The sequence below is a fragment of the Pleurodeles waltl genome, chromosome 8 (assembly GCF_031143425.1).
Source record: "Pleurodeles waltl isolate 20211129_DDA chromosome 8, aPleWal1.hap1.20221129, whole genome shotgun sequence".
NCBI classification, from domain to species: Eukaryota; Metazoa; Chordata; class Amphibia; order Caudata; family Salamandridae; genus Pleurodeles; species Pleurodeles waltl.
This window is the reverse complement of record NC_090447.1, coordinates 228,358,601-228,376,434: the sequence shown is the minus strand read 5'-3', so window position 1 is coordinate 228,376,434 and position 17,834 is coordinate 228,358,601.

Sequence of the window (17,834 nt, the reverse complement as noted above, 5' to 3'; positions counted from 1 at the left end):
CGCCAACGGTAGCAGTATGCCATGCAGTAAAACTCTCTTTCTTCTGTCTCCACCCTTTTTCTGCTCTCCCTGTCCTTCTGTACATCAGCATCATCAGGCGGAGGTACAGTGGCACCGGAGCACGAGGGAGCTGCATCCCACATGGCCATGGAGGGCCACACCACAGACTCTGAATTCACCAGTGGGACGGAGGGCGAGGGGAGCTTCACGTCGGCCACAGGATCAGCAAACAGCTACACAGACTCGTCCGCCGATGGGAGCTCCCCTGTGGTGGTGGCACCATCTGTGCGCCCCACTTCTACAGGTACAGCCACCACCTCCCCTACCAGCACCACCCTCCCAGCAGCCCCTCAGCGTTCGCCCCGTGCCCGCTCACCCAGGAGGGTGGGCATCACCTTCGCCCCAGGCACCTCAGGCCCTGCCCCAGTCATCCCTGCTGCCCTCAGTGAGGAGGCCATTGACCTCCTCAGGTCACTCACTGTTGGGCAGTCTACCATTGTGAATGCCATCCAGGGTGTAGAACGAGAGTTGAAACACGGTAATGCATTCCTGGAAGGCATTCATTCTGGTCAGGCTGTCCTTCAGCGAACACTGCAATCTCTGGCCTCAGCACTGATGGCAGCCATTGTCCCTGTGTCCAGCCTCCCCCCTCCATCTTCCTCCACCCAGACCCAATCCCCTGTACCCCAGCCCATCCCAAGCACACCTACAGACCAGCATGCACACAAGTCCACACACACAAGTAGCTCAAGCAAACATAGGCACCACACACACCACAGGCACTCACACAAGCATCAGACCCATACAGACACAGCAACATCCACTGTCTCCACTGTGTCCCCCTCCTCCTCTTCTCCCTCATCCCTCCCAGTGTCGTCTACACACACACCTGTATGCACCACATCTACAGGCACTAGGACTCGCACCAGGACACCCAGCACCACAAGCCGCTCACCTGCACTCACCACCTCCACTGCCATATACACGTCCCCTGTGTCCTCTCCCAGTGTGTCTGTGACGCCCCCTCCCAAAGTACACAAATGCCGGCAATCACTCACCCAACATCCATCCTCCTCACGACAGCCTCCAGTACCTGCACCTGCACCCAAAACAGCTAAAGTGACACCTCCTACAACCACCTCCTCTTCCTCCACTCCCAGAGCCCCTCCAGCTACTCATCCCAGTGTACGTCAGAAACTGTCCCTATGACAAATTGACCTTTTTGCCCCCCCCCAATTCATCAGTCCCGTCGTAGCACCTCAGCCAAAAAGCCTCCAGTACCAGTGGTGCATGTACCAGGTTTTTGGAGTGCCCCGTCCACCAGGGCAGGCAGTAGGACCCGGAGCCAAGGCACTGTCAGCCCACCCCCTGTAAAGACTCCAAAATTGGAGAGTGGACGACGGGACCATTTCAAGACTCCTGGTGGGACAAACAGTGAAATGGGATCCAAGGCAATTAGTGAGTCATCTGTAACTCAAAAGAAGGTGGGGAAGGTCCTGAGGAAGTCTCCCCAACCTGTTGTGAGTGTCACGGCGGAGAAGTGCGCCATCATTTCCGGCGGTCCAGACACAACCGCCAGCACCGTCGTTACTGGTCAGGAGACCACCGCCAGAGTCACAGCCCAGGAGGGCCCAAGTATCGTCACTGGTCCAGAGACCACTGCCAGAGTCATAGCCCAGGAGGGCCCAAGTATCGTTACTGGTCCAGAGACCACCGCCAGAGTCATAGCCCAGGAGGGCTCAAGTATCGTCACTGGTCCAGAGACCACCGCCACCGCCAGAGTCATAGCCCAGGAGAGCCCAAGTATCGTCACTGGTCCAGAGACCACCGCCAGATTCATAGCCCAGAAGGGCCCAAGTATCGATACTGGTCAAGAGACCACCGCCACCGCCGGAGTCACAGCCCAGGAGGGCTCAAGTATTGTAACTGGTCAGGAGACCACCGCCAGAGTCATAGCCCAGGAGGGCCCAAGTATCGTTACTGGTCAGGAGACCACCGCCACCGCCGGAGTCACAGCCCAGGAGGGCTCAAGTATCGTAACTGGTCAGGAGACCACCGCCAGAGTCATAGCCCAGGAGGGCCCAAGTATCGTTACTGGTCAGGAGACCACCGCCACCGCCGGAGTCACAGCCCATGAGGGTCCAGAATCCCACAGCCCCGCTGGGCAATGATGGAACGTCAAGCCACACACCAACGTCCAGTTTGGAGTTCGTCATGCCACACACCAATGTCCAGTGTGGAGTTCGTCATGCCACACACCAATGTTCAGTGTGGAGTTCGTCATGCCACACACCAACGTCCAGTGTGGAGTTCGTCATGCCACACACCAATGTCCAGTGTGGAGTTTGTCATGCCACACACCAACGTCCAGTGTGGAGTTCCTCATGCCACACACCAATGTCCATTGTGGAGATCGTAATGCCACACACCAATATCCGTACCAGAACCGCCATGGCAAAGCATTGCTGAACAGGGCAAAGACCGCCATGGTGAAGACCGCTGAACAGGGCAAAGACTGCCATGGCAAAGCACCGCTGAACAAGGCCAAGACTGCCATGGTGAAGACCGCTTAACAGGGCAAAGACTGCCATGGCAAAGCACCGCTGAACAAGGCCAAGACTGCCATGGTGAAGACCGCTGAACATGGCAAAGACTGCCATGACAAAGCACCGCTGAACAAGGCCAAGACTGCCATGGTGAAGACCGCTGAACAGGGCAAAGACCACCATGGCAAAGCACCGCTGAACAAGGCCAAGACCGCCATGATGAAGACCTCTGAACAGGGCAATCACTCATCCAACATCCATCCACCTCATGACAGCCTCCAGTACCTGCACCTGCACCCAAAACAGCTAAAGTGACACCTCCTATAACCACCTCCTCTTCCTCCACTCCCAGAGCCCCTCCAGCTACCCATCCCAGTGTACATCAGAAACTGTCCCTATGTCAAATTGACCTTTTTGCCCCCACCCCCCCTCCAATTCATCGGTCCTGTCGTAGCCCCTCAGCCGAAAAGCCTCCAGTACCAGTGGTGCATGTACCAGGTTTTTGGAGTGCCCCGTCCACCAGGGCAGGCAGTAGGACCCGGAGCCAAGGCACTGTCAGCCCACCCCCTGTAAAGACTCCAAAATTGGAGAGTGGACGACTGGACCATGTCAAGACTCCTGGTGGGACAAACAGTGAAATGGGATCCAAGGCGATTAGTGAGTCATCTGTAACTCAAAAGAAGGTGGGGAAGGTCCCGAGGAAGTCTCCCTAACCTATTGTGAGTGTCACGGCGGAGAAGTGCGCCATCATTTCCGGCGGTCCAGACACAACCGCCAGCACCGTCGTTACTGGTCAGGAGACCACCGCCAGAGTCACAGCCCAGGAGGGCCCAAGTATCGTCACTGGTCCAGAGACCACTGCCAGAATCATAGCCCAGGAGGGCCCAAGTATCGTTACTGGTCCAGAGACCACCACCAGAGTCATAGCCCAGGAGGGCTCAAGTATCGTCACTGGTCCAGAGACCACCGCCACTGCCAGAGTCATAGCCCAGGAGAGCCCAACTATCGTCACTGGTCCAGAGACCACTGCCAGAGTCATAGCCCAGGAGGGCCCAAGTATCATTACTGATACAGACACCACCGCCGGAGTCATAGCCCAGGAGGGCCCAAGTATCGTTACTGGTCAGGAGAACCCCGCCACCGCTGGAGTCACAGCCCAGGAGGGCTCAAGTATTGTAACTGGTCAGGAGACCACCGCCACCGCCAGAGTCATAGCCCAGGAGGGCCCAAGTATCGTTACTGGTCAGGAGACCACCGCCACTGCCGGAGTCACAGCCCAGGAGGACTCAAGTATCGTAACTGGTCAGGAGACCACCGCCAGAGTCATAGCCCTGGAGGGCCCAAGTATCGTTACTGGTCAGGAGACCACTGCCACCGCCGGAGTCACAGCCCATGAGGGTCCAGAATCCCACAGCCCCGCTGGGCAATGATGGAACGTCAAGCCACACACCAACGTCCAGTTTGGAGTTCGTCATGCCACACACCAACGTCCAGTGTGGAGTTCGTCATGCCACACACCAATGTCCAGTGTGGAGTTCGTCATGCCACACACCAACGTCCAGTGTGGAGTTCGTCATGCCACACACCAATGTCCAGTGTGGAGTTCGTCATGCCACACACCAACGTCCAGTGTGGAGTTCGTCATGCCACACACCAATGTCCAGTGTGGAGTTCGTCATGCCACACACCAACGTCCAGTGTGGAGTTCCTCATGCCACACACCAATGTCCATTGTGGAGATCGTAATGCCACACACCAATATCCGTACCAGAACCTCCATGGCAAAGCATTGCTGAACAGGGCAAAGACCGCCATGGTGAAGACCACTGAACAGGGCAAAGACTGCCATGGCAAAGCACCACTGAACACGGCCAAGACTGCCATGGTGAAGAATGCTGAACAGGGCAAAGACTGCCATGGCAAAGCACCGCTGAACAAGGCCAAGACTGCCATGGTGAAGACTGCTGAACAGGGCAAAGACTGCCATGACAAAGCATCGCTGAACAAGGCCAAAACTGCCATGGTGAAGACCGCTGAACAGGGCAAAGACCACCATGGCAAAGCACCGCTGAACAAGGCCAAGACCGCCATGGTGAAGACCGCTGAACAGGGCAAAGCCTGCCATGGTGAAGACCGCTGAACAGGGCAAAGACTGCCATGGCAAAGCACCGCTGAACAGTCCATAGCCAGCCATGGCAAAGCACCGCTGAACAAGGCCAAGACCGCCATGGTGAAGACCGCTGAACAGGGCAAAGACCGCCATGGTGAAGACCGCTGAACAGGGCAAAGACTGCCATGGAAAAGCACCGCTGAACAGTCCATAGCCAGCCATGGCAAAGCACCGCTGAACAAGGCCAAGACCGCCATGGTGAAGACCGCTGAACAGGGCAAAGACCTCCATGGTGAAGACCGCTGAACAGGGCAAAGACCGCCATGGCAAAGCACCGCTGAACAAGGCCAAGGCCGCCATGGTGAAGACCGCTGAACAGGGCAAAGACCGACATGGTGAAGACCGCTGAACAGAGCAAAGACTGCCATGGCAAAGCACCGCTGAACAGTCCATAGCCAGCCATAGCAAAGCACCGCTGAACAAGGCCAAGACCGCCATGGTGAAGACCGCTGAACAGGGCAAAGACCGCCATGGTGAAGACCGCTGAACAGCGCAAAGACTGCCATGGCAAAGCACCGCTGAACAGACCATAGCCAGCCATGGCAAAGCACCGCTGAACAAGGCCAAGACCGCCATGGTGAAGACCGCTGAACAGGGCAAAGACCGCCATAGTGAAGACCGCTGAACAGGGCAAAGACCACCATGGCAAAGCACCGCTGAACAAGGCCAAGACTGCCATGGTGAAGACCGCTGAACAGGGCAAAGACTGCCATGGCAAAGCACCGCTGAACAGGGCAAAAACCGTGTGGGTATGGATAGTCCGGCACTTCAGGAATCTTTCTCCCATGTGCAGCTGGGACTGTGACAGGACATGTACTTTCACGGGGAGACTCATCCAGTCTCGGCACCAGTCCCACCCAGTACCAGTAGAGAGCTGCATCTACTTGCAAAGATGTGTCTTTGCACTCCCCAGGATGGCACAGTGGGCAACCCACCCACTGTAGAGAGTTGAGAGACTGTGGCTTTGCACTCCCCAGGATGTAACAGTGGGCAACCCACCCACTGTAGAGAGTTGAGAGACTGTGGCTTTGCACTCCCCAGGACGGAACAGTAGACAAGCCACCCACTGTAGAGACTTGAGAGACAGTGGCTTTGCACTCCCCAGGATGGCACAGTGGTCAACCCACCCACTGAAGTGACTTGAGAGACTGTGGCTTTGCACTCCCCAGGAAGTAACAGTGGGCAACCCACCCACTTGTTAGACTTGAGAGACTGTGGCTTTGCACTCCCCAGGATGTAACAGTGGGCAAGCCACCCACTGTAGAGACTTGAGAGACTGTGGCTTTGCACTCCCCAGGATGGCACAGAGGACAACCCACCCACTGAAGTGACTTGAGAGACTGTGGCTTTGCACTCCCATGGATGTAACAGTGGGCAGCCCACCCACTTGTTAGACTTGAGAGACTGTGGCTTTGCACTCCCCAGGATGTAACAGTGGGCAAGCCACCCACTGTAGAGACTTGAGAGACTGTTGCTTTGCACTCCCCAGGATGGCACAGTGGGCAGCCCACCCACTGAAGTGACTTGAGAGACTGTGGCTTTGCACTCCCCAGGATACATCAATGGGCATGGAGCCCCGTCGTGGATCTGGCTTTGCATTCATCTGGCTGAGGTGCCCCCCCTTCCCTCCCCCCTGAGGTGCCTGTATTGTTTCTATCTGATGCCCCGGCAGTGTTCTCTCAGATTTTGGTTAGGTATCTATAGTGGGCGTCGCCCATGCATTTTTGGACTGTTGGTGCACGGACATTGTTGTGTACATATCTGCACTACTTCTTGTATTGTACATTTATTTTTGACAGATTTCGTGATATATATATCCGTATATTTTTTAATGAGTAGTATATTGGCACAATACAAAGTTTGACTGCTATTCGCTTTGTCTTTGCATTCTTCCGGGCGATTGTGGGTTGTTACTGTGATTTTTGTGAATGCATTGGTGTGTATGTTGTAATATGCGAGGGTGGGGGTGTTTGGTGGGTGTCCCCGTAACTTTTGCATCCCCCCTACCCCGTGTCGTAGGTGCTGTACTCACCGGTATGTTCTGCGCCTACGTCGCTGTTGGTTGTAGATGAGCAGAAATGCAAGGGCAGGGAGTATTTGTAGTTCCGGCTCCATGGTGTCCTCGTTCCTCGTGGGATGTGTTGAGGTGAGTGTTTTCCCATAGCAAAAGCTGTTTCCGCCGTGTTTTTATCCACGGTGAATCCGCCCCGGAGAAGGTGGCGGATTGGTGTGTTGTGATAGTGTGGGCGGTACATTGTCTTCTGCCTGTCTGTTGGCAGTGACCGCCGCGCTGTTTGTCTGTACCGGCGGTGTGTTAAAGTGGCTGTCTTAGTTGGCGGTTTCCGCCAGGGTCGTAATTCCCTTTTTTTGTCCGCCGGCCTGTTTGCGGTATTACCGCAGCTTTAACACCGTCCGCCAGGGTTGTAATGACCCCCTAAATGAGGTATTTCATCTCTACCCATGGCCATGTGCCCTAGCCAGGTCCAATCAAAAAGTTCCCATGAACTCTTCTCCTCCCTTCTCCTATCCTCCAAATACCTTATACTAATATAAGGGCAAGGAGCCCAGAAAACATCCTGGTTTTTTATATGCTCATCCTCTTTTGTTTTTGTCAGGTAAGCCCTGAGTGGCTGGGCATCTTGGGGTTTTGTTTCTATTTCTCTTTGTTTCCCTAAGTGGCATTGAGCTGGGCGCTCTGCTGGGGGACTGCATGCATGTTTGGGTGCTGGACTCCCCTTGACTGGCCTCCTGTTTGTGGTTCCTTTTGTGGTGAGCCCCAGCTTTTCCCTCTCTTCCAGACACCATGCACTGGCTGGGAGTCAGTGCAATCTGTTCCTGCACTTTTAGTGAGACAGGGTCTTACTTGGTAAATGGTGTTGGTGTCCCACAAAACCATTTTGTCAAAAGCACCATAGATCCAGATGGCTGCCGCATTCCCCGGTTGCGATCGATTGTCGGCACAGGGGAAACGTGGCTGGTTCCATAGAATGGTGGGAATTTGTCCGTAAGACTATGGGAGTTTGTGCTGCTGCAGGATGAGCGTACGCCTCTTTGGTAATTGGATGGTTGTGTACTTCGTGCCCTCATGTGGTGGGAGGTCGGCAGTGCTCTGTTTCCAATTCTCATGGAGACGGGCTTCCACGTTCTAACCCTCCCATCTGCTTCAGTCATTTTTTGTTTGTAATTACAGGACCATCTGCTTTGTCACGTTCTGTGAGGAGATTTGTAATGTGCTGTTTTATAGTCTAACAGCATTTGAACTTGTTTGATTATTTTTAATTTTTAGGAATGCTACAATAAAATAAAAAAATAAAAAAAGTAAATTATGTATATTAACAAAGATGCACATATTTTGTTTTTATCACAACAATCTCTGTTAATTATAAACATATACATACACATATATATTCACTGAAAAAAACAAAGGTTACAGGACGTTATAGTTAGGCTCACACTTTCAACATATAAAACCATGGAAATTTGCCAGTTATAGTTAGAGTTATCTCAACTAACTATAAATTGTGCTCTAAGGTAACTACAACTCGTGCTCTCATCATGCACTGCTAATTACCCCACTAATTACGGCACTCATGATATCTTTGATAACATCATTGATAATATCAATGTAATATTTGCAGTAACATTTTTGATAAAAAAAAATAGCATAGCGGGGGAAGCGAGTTGCAGTTGAATTGATGGCAGCCAGACATATATGAGCACGAGAACAGTTGGATCTGCCAATAACCGTGTCCCTGTATATATATATATTTTGGCCTTAAATTATTCCAAAATTACTGAATTGTTTTACACTAAACCACAAAAAGAGAGATCTGTGGAACAGAATCTAGCTTTGCGCCAAATCTGGTGTAATTCCAGTAAGAGATTTGGGCTGTAGACGTGTTTAAAGATATTATGGAAAAATTATTGTGGGAAACTTGTTTTGGGACCCCAATTTTTCTAAGCCCCGCTTGGAGGATCACCCTGAAACTTACAAGACAGACATGTGAGTGAGCAAATCTAGAGTGTCGCTGACATTGCAGGGTGCTCCTGACTAGAGCTGCTCTCCACCTAAACTTGGGAACTACCCAGAGTTCTCTATTCTTTTTTGCATAATTTATGCGTCACTCTAACCAAGAAAGGGATTTGTTTTGACTTATACTGGGTGCTCCCTTGTGTCTGGACAAGGCTAAACCTCTCTGATGAGTTCTAATGAGAGTGAAACACGTGTCAGGGGTTGATTTTACTCATTCCAGGTTGACTTGGACAGTATTTTACCAGTACAAAGCTGTAATACTGTGCCTGGAATGGTAAATGTTTTTTGTCATTTTACAGCTCGGAAAGGTTAACATTGTGTCAAATCTATGCTTAACCCTATTAGTGCCCATTGAAAATCCTTCAGTGCCAAGCAATTTGATGACTTTTCGAGTGCTTTGCTTTAACACACGGTAGCTTGCAAAATTATGATCATAATGTTGGGAAACTATATATTTTTGGTTTCAGTACTTCTTGTACTATCAATTTGTATTTAATACATACATTTATAAAACACCCTGAAGTCACATGACACAATTCAAGATGGCCGACAGGTAACTGTGAAAATTATAAGAGTAAATGACCGCGCTGGTAGGGTAATGAAAAAAATAGTATTTTCCAAAAGCAGATGCACAGAAATATTTATAATTCTGTTTGCTTACTGGGTAAACAGATAGATTTTTATTTTATTTTCATTTGTTGTGTTTTTTTGTGGCTAATTGTCATACTATGACATAGATGTAAGGCACACACATTTTTCATGTCTTTCTATTGGTGTACAAAATCTATAGTTATAAGCCTAACAGGATTGGTTCATAAAAGTAAAATGGATGCTTCAGAGAGTACTGTTAGTTAAGAAATGAAAATACATATTTTTGCTGCTTTTGACAGCACTTTACGTGCTACAAAATGGTCGACATGCTATTTTTTTCATAGACGTTTTTCATATAATTATCTCATTCTTGTTACTGGAGATATGTTCAACATCTCAAAATACATTTTCTGACTTGTATGTACAGTAGTAACGCATATTTTGTGAAAAGGTGACATATGATTTCATGCATAGTCTCTTGAAGGTCACAGTTCTTGACCTTTGACCCTAAATTGTAGGTCTTGGAAATGTACAAAGGATGTATCTTTGTAACTGTGAACTTGTTTTTGGCAAAATGAGGTATTATTGGAAAGGTCATTGTCTGAACTCACAAGTCAACTAGTCAAATTGTGTGAGAGATCAAAAAAACGTGACCTTTGACCCCCAAATACACATTTTTAAAACCTTTTTAGTTTGTATTCTATTACCCTTGGATCAATTTCTGCAGGTGTGGTATTCTTGGACTTGGACATAAAAAGCCCTTTCTTCTTCCTTGGTCAAATTTTTGGAGAGGTCATAACATTAGACCTTTGACCTCTAACTACACATATTGCAAGTGTTTCAAGGTGATAATTCCTTTATGGTCCGATCAATTTTTACAAGTGGTGCATCGTTTGAATAGTCATGATAAGTGCTTATGTTTTTCTTGGTTAAATTGGTGGGGGGGTCATGAGGTTTGACCCTTGACCTCTATTTTCAATGTTCTAAGCTTTTCATGGCCATTAATCCATTACTGTTAGATTATCTGTTACAGGTGAGGCATTATTGAAATCGTCATGATGAGTACTTACATTCTACTTGGTTTCTGTGCTGGAAGGTGTTATGCTTTTTGAACTTTGACCTCTAATTAAACTTGTTCAAGTGCTTAAAGGTCATTATTGCATTAGCCTTCAATCATTTGTTACTAGTGTCATATTATTGTAATTGTCCTGATAAATACTTGCATTTTGCATGGTTCCATTGGTGGAAAGGGGATCATGCCTGTTGACCTTTGACCTCTAATCATGCTTTTCTAAGTCTTTTATGGTCATTAATCCATTGCAGTTAGATACTTCCTGCACAAAAGCAATCCCACCTACAAGGCTAGCACCCTTGCACTACAGCGCAAGGGCACCTGCTTTGGCAGAAGGCCTGCACCCTCGGGTCCCCTTAAAATACTAATCAGATGAACACAAATGAAGATAGGACTTGGTTATCAATGAGCGATGTAGTTCTAGTTGCACAAAGTAAGGGGCAATGATGAATCTTCTTCTTCGCAGCATGGCCAGAAAAAACAGGTTTTCACTCAGGAGAAATTGTGTACAAGGGTCTTCCACTTTAAGTGCACAAGCGCACAACAATGGAGTCTCACCTTGCTCTCCTGCCAACATTACCTTTACGTAGCAAAAGGGAAAAATGGGAGGCTACGGCTCTATAGGGAGCCCAAGAAACGCATGCTGCAGCATGTATGTTCTGAAGTAAGGCCTTTGTCTCCTGGACAACAAAACAATGCTATCTGTCTTCTTTAACGCCGACTGTGTTTATTTCTCAGTGAATTGATTGTGGACTGCTGCAGATAGAGTTGTATTTAGCTCAACATACTTGTTGACCATATGGTCTCATGAGTTTACAAAACAGAGTTTGTTTCCTCCCTGTAACGTATACTCAGCTGTGAGAATGTACTAACTGATGAGAAGGACAGATTAAATTGAGTATGTGAGTGCAGGTACTAAAACATCATACCAAGATGTCAAAACCCTGCTCAAGTGCCAAAAGTACAAATACCAGTTAAAATGGTCTAAAAGTCATAACTACTGACCAAGCCTGCCATGCTGCTTGATGGCAGTGACTAGAGTGATGTACGAGGGTACCAGGAGCACTCCATTCAATGCCCCACCAAGATGCACCACTGATTAAGAGCTAAAATATGCCCTGAGATAAAAGACTGAGAAATTGTTCCTTGAACTCACAAAGTTAAGCCTGCTTTTTTGACGTAAACATTTGCTAGCATGAATGCTTTTGCAGTATAAATTAATAAACTGATTTGCTGGTTACCCCACAAGATGGTTGCTTAGTTAATTCTCACATGTCTACACATTATCTATGAACAGTTATCCCTGCTAAGTCATCGAAGATAGTGGGGCATCTTGAGAAATGGATTTACGACAGTAGATGACTAGAAGCTGCAAGTGAGATTGCAGCATGCTGTTGCTGAACCTACAAGTAATTTGTGTAGTAGATTGTTTCCCTATGACATTAAAGAACTTCCTTTTTTCACAGACAAGCACTGGGCTTCACAGTGAATTATGGTATCTGCTGCTTGAATGTGAGTTTTGAGTCTTTGCTCCACAGATATCTTCACTGAGATACTTTTGACTGCTCACCCTCACTGCCTTGTGGAAGGGGTGTACATGGCCCATTTCCTGAGCCATAGTAGGACAGATCATGTTAAAGACATGTGGGTCCACACATTATTCCATTGTGTGTGGGACCTGCTAGCATAAATTCTTCACTCTTGTGGAGGCAAGCAGGGGAGATGAAATCAAGATAGATGGACACTATATAGTACCCACTCAGATTACAAACCTGAATAAAGTTAATTGCTTTAAGCTGCATTCCTCACTTTGAGTGGCAAATACAAATGGAGCAAAACGACCACTGAAAGTGAGGATTTCAGTACTGTTAGTAAACAATCACAACAAGATGTGGAAATTAGCTAGACAAATCCTCTTCACAGAAGAGGTCTCTGGCAAAACATCTAAAGAAATGGCTGAAAGTAGGACCCCACCCAAGGTCACGTCCCTGGATACCACATTGAAGGAACTAATATCACTCGGAAGAACAATGACGACAACAAAATCCTCGCTGCTATCCTCTCTATTACAACAGATATTGCCTCCTTCAATGCACCCTTTCTGGGCACGTCATGATCACAGTTGATACCCTCAGAATATGACAAAGGGTGTGCTGCACCTTGAGATTAGGATTCATCAAACGCTGACCTTGGGAGGTCACTAATCAATGTGACCTATCCCCATAGCTTATGCATGATCAGATGCAAAGTCTAGGTGACAAAATCATGGAAGATGAAATAGGGAAAGTGACAAAGGACTTCCTCCACAGTATGATCACAGGGGTCAATGGATACCCTGCAGAGTATTACAAAGTAAACAAAGATCTGCTAGTTTCTTTAGTGTATAAACCCTTAAAAGAGTCACAGGGAAATCACACCCTGCAAAAAGAAAGAAACTAGGAGAAGAAGCTGGCGATCTCCCTACACGTGGAGAAAAACATTTCCAGTGTTCAATGGGAATAGCTGTTCCAGATCATGGAAAAAGTAGGAATAGGAATGCACATCATGGTGTTAGTTAAATGATTATACAAACACCGTCTCTTAAATTTATATGCAAAGGTTATATATACATCCTCAGCATTCAACATCAAGTGGGGATTTAGATAAGAGTGCCCTCTTTCAATCTTGCTATTTATACTTAAGCTAGAATCCTTGGCAATGCTACCTGAGATTCTAATGACAAACAAATTATCCCAATGCCACTGGGGGGAATAAAAGGCACTATTCTATGCAGACGATATACTAGTGACCATAACAAAACTTGCTGGTGTTCCAATTGCCACAATTCCTATACATACTCCATAACTGCTCTGGGAACATACCATGTTGAATAACCTACAGGCCATAGATGAGGGATACAGTGGACAAAGTGGCCGCCTGACAGCACAGACAGATCTTGTATGTCACTTTGACCTGTACACAGAGATTACTTATTGGACACAACAGACTGCACCAGCATCAGCCACAGCAGTGGCCTGCATCCTTAGTCTGTGGAAGACAAAACGTAGCCCTACCTATTGAGTCTTGGTTGCATACAATGTACAATGTTGTCTCTAATGAATAAGTGATTTATAGCCGGAATGACCATTTGGATGAAATCCAGGTTACATGGGTTGTTTGTGTGGATAATCTCTGGCTACTCAAAGGATTAACCTACAATCTCTCCCTAGGCCAATATATGTATTTGATGGTTGTCGAATTTCCTGGTTCACCTTGAAGGGTAAAAAGAGAGAGAGTGTGCCTACAATCTGTCCCTGAACTAAACATTTGTGGTACAGACAGCAGAAACAAAATGAGAGCCTTGCACCAACTGTACAAAGTGGTGCTGTGGGTATCCTGCCAGCAAACAAACCTCAGTGAGGGCGCTGGAGGAAGGCAAACTGCAAAGAATTAACATACAAACTGTCCCTAGGCTAAAGATGTGTAGTTGACTGTCGAAGTTCCTGGTCCACCTAGAAGGGGAAAAAGAGAGAGAGAGAGTGTGCCTATAACCTGCCTCTGAACTAAACATTCTTGGTACAGACAGCGGAAAAAAAATGAGAACAATGTTGCCTTGAAACAAATGTACAAAGTGGTGCTGTGGGTTTCCTGCCAGCAAACACACTTTATTGAGGGCATTGGAGGAAGGCAAACTGCAGAGAATTAACCTATAAACTGTCCCTAGGCTAAAGATGTGTAGTTGATAGCCTTCGAAGTTCCTGGTCCACCGAAAAGGGGAAAAAGAGAGAGTGCGCCTACAACCTGTTCCTGAACTAAACATTCTTGGTACAGACAGCAGAAACAAAATGGGGGCAAGGTTGCCTTAAACCAACTATACAAAGTGGTGCTGTGGGTCTCCTGCCAGCAAACACACCTCAGTGAGGGCATTGGAGGAAGGCAAACTGCAAAGAATTAACCTATAAACTGTCCCTTGGCTAAAGATGTGTAGCTGACGTTTGGCGAAGTTTCTGGTCCACCTAAAAGGGGAAAAAGAGAGTGTGCCTACAACCTGTCTCTGAACTAAACATTCTTAGTACAATCAGTGGAAACAAAACGAGAGCAAGGTTGCCTTGAACAAACTGTACAAAGTGGTGCTGTGGGTCTCCTGCCAGCAAAAGCACCCCAGTGAGGGCATTGGAGGAAGGCAAACTACAAAGAATCAATCCACAAACTGTCCCCAAGCTAATTCTGTGGTTAAATTGCCAATTCTATTGGTCCACCTGTAAAAAAATGTATGCATGTAACCTAACCCTATACTAATCATGTTGAAAAATTCGGGAATAGATCCGGATTCCCAGAAAATATACCAAGATACTTTTTGTGGTCTTCCCAGGAGTTCCACGGATTTGGGAAACCTTCTAGTCACTGACGTACCTTAATGACACCTCTTTGACAATGAACAGTCTTGCCTGCAGGGCAACATGTTTGTTAATGTTCTTTTTCACTTCGCCTCCAACATCATCATCACAGTACAGTTTCCAACATTTGGAAAAAAAAACATTTTAACAATTAAGTCTTAGTAGTCAAAAGCTAATATTGTCTTCACAAGTTGTAGATGTTGAGTCTTACAACTATCACTGCAGTTACAGAAAGCTTTGTAAATAAATCTATATCTGAATGTACTGTTGAGGTGGCAAACACTTGGTGTCATAGATGTTGAGATTATACCTTAGTGACAGAATTGTGATAGACGTTAAGTTTCTATTCTCCCTCCAGGCTGGTCACAAATATGAAAAGCATTTGTGGCCTCTCTAAAACTACAATATGTGGCTTGTATGACTATACCCACGTCTATGTTTATAAATGTGTGGTTGGTTAAGTTAAATAAGAAACTATTCCCTCACCACCACAGATGACATCTACATGATACTAGACAGAGGAGACATTGCAACACTCATGCTTCTGGACCCCTCTGCAGCATTTGAAATATTTTCCCACCCTATCATCATCCAACATATACAAGATTAGAATCCAGGGCCCCTCTCTATTCAGGATATGCTTCTTCCTGGTAGGCAGGGCACAAGCAGAAAGTCTAGACTGCTACTCGTTGGATGCCCATAACCTTGTCTCTAAGCTTTACCCTTAAAAAGAGTGTTTTGAATGTTAACTTTGAAGTTAGGGCAAGTGTATCTTGTTTGCTGTAAAATATCAAGTGTACAGATTTTAATTGTAGAGCTGCTGTGGCTTAAATGTCACTTAGAAAAGAGAAAGGAAACGCTTTCACTATAACAAGTGAGGGAGTAGTCAGAAGAAGCCTACAGTCCTTAAGAAACTCCACAACATCTGTGAGTTAGTGTTCAAACAGGAATGTTGTCTGCCTGGTATACTTGTGTGACTCCCTGTCTTGAGTGCCTAACTAGTATCATGACTTTTTATTTTGTCGTTGGCATAACCATAATCTGACTTGAGATGAACCTTGTGATCTGAATAGACAAGATTTTCCATTGGATACCCTTCTAAACCAGGAAAACAGTCACCCAGGCCCTCATCTCTAGCTACCTCGACTACGGGAATACACTCTATGCCAGAACCACTAAGCAGTTCACTAATTGCCTCTGGATAATCCAAAACACCCCAGCAAGACTCATCCTCAACCACCCCTGAAGAATTAGCATCACACCCCACCTTAGGGCCCTCCACTGGCTCCCCGTACAGCATAGATGTTTCTTCAAGCTCCTCACCCACAACTACAAGGCTCTCCACAACACCAGGCCACCTATCTCAACAACCGACTCATTTACCATCGACCATCCAGGGCATTCCAATCAGCCACTCTCGCCCAGACCACATCCCCCACATCCATTGCAACGACTCGAAGGACGCTCCTTCTCCTACCTAGCCGCTAAATCCTGGAACAACCTCCACCTACGCACATCACCGTCACTGGAGACCTTCAGAAAGCAGTTTAAGACCTGGCTCTTCAAACACCACCTCCCGCCGGGCCAGAATTGCAGCCCCTCTGCAGCGTCCGGAGACCCACCGGGTTAGCAAGTCCATGGTCTAAAAGAACCTCCTGATTGATTGACTGAAGAGGCACACCAAGCGTGCCCTCTGGGCTGGCTTTAGGGCAGTGCATCCAGTGCCACATCTCTGGCCGCCAAGCTCATGGGGCCCTTTGTTATGAAATATCAAAGGGGTTTGAAAACACCTGCTGCAGAGTTTGTTGTGTTTTTCTTTAATCTTTAGGGAACAATAAAAATGTCAAGATAACTCTGTTGGTTAATGTACCTGCTGGAGAGCGATTGGAGTTTTGTCTAGTAGCAGTTTTGATTCATTATAAAGTTGCACAAATGGTTATTGTGCCTTTTGTAAAGAATGTGTACTAAGCAGATCACAAAATTGTATTTTTTGTAGACTGCTCAGTGAGTTACTTCTGTTGTCACAGAAATCCTTTTGTTACTGTGCAGTTCTTAAGTTACAACCATAATCTAGCACTGTGAGCTATGAGCTGTCATCAAAGGGTTGCATGCAAATTGCAAGGTATAGGTTAGAACGTTATGTTTTCCCCCAGTCTTTCGTTATCCTACTGTTGCTAAGAAGGTATTTTTGGGATAGAAATAATTATTTGTAAATTCAACTCCAACCACTGTGTTACATTTTAAAGCACACGTTTGTGCATCTCTAGACAAAGCACACCCAAAATGCTCTGGATACCAGTACAAACGTCATGAAACTCCCACACCTTGCAGTACCCATTATCTTAAGTGACATTTTCTACACACTGATCTACACACGTATGATTCATTCTCTGTGTGTGTGTGAGATGTAAGGTGGACTGACACTACCTTGGTATGAGTAGCACTATTAAACAAAGGAACTACATGAGAGAGAGTGGCTATGGAGAGATGAGTAGCAATGTTGGAGGGTGGGAGTGACTGGATCTGTGGAGAAGGAGGTCAGTGGCGGCACTAACACAGACTGTTGTACTGGGCACCAACAGACCTAAATCCAGCCCTGCATGCCCTCCATACTCACAGTGGAATGCTGTGCCTGTCATACATACAGTGCATAGAGCATTGGTGGCATTTATCTGTGGTTAAGTGAATAAAATGTGTGACCAAACCTTCTCATCTGTGTCACCATGGTTGAGGCCACTGGACAACCCATGTAAAGTTCTGCTTTAATGGGCATGTTCAGAGCTTTGAACCAGGAAAAAGTGCAAGTGAAACATTTAGCTCTTGAATATCTACATTTGAAGAATGAACATCAACAACTTGAGTAATCTTTATTGTTAAAAAAAATATATTTCCAGCCAAGGTGAGCTCAACTAGCACGCCTGCTTTTTCCTAGAAATAAAAATATGAGAGGGCAGTAAGCTAAAACTTTGGTTTGTTTTCTCACAGTTGAAACTTAGCAAGCTCCAACCTCCCAGAATGAGTTTTTCAGACGCATCCCAGTGCTCCA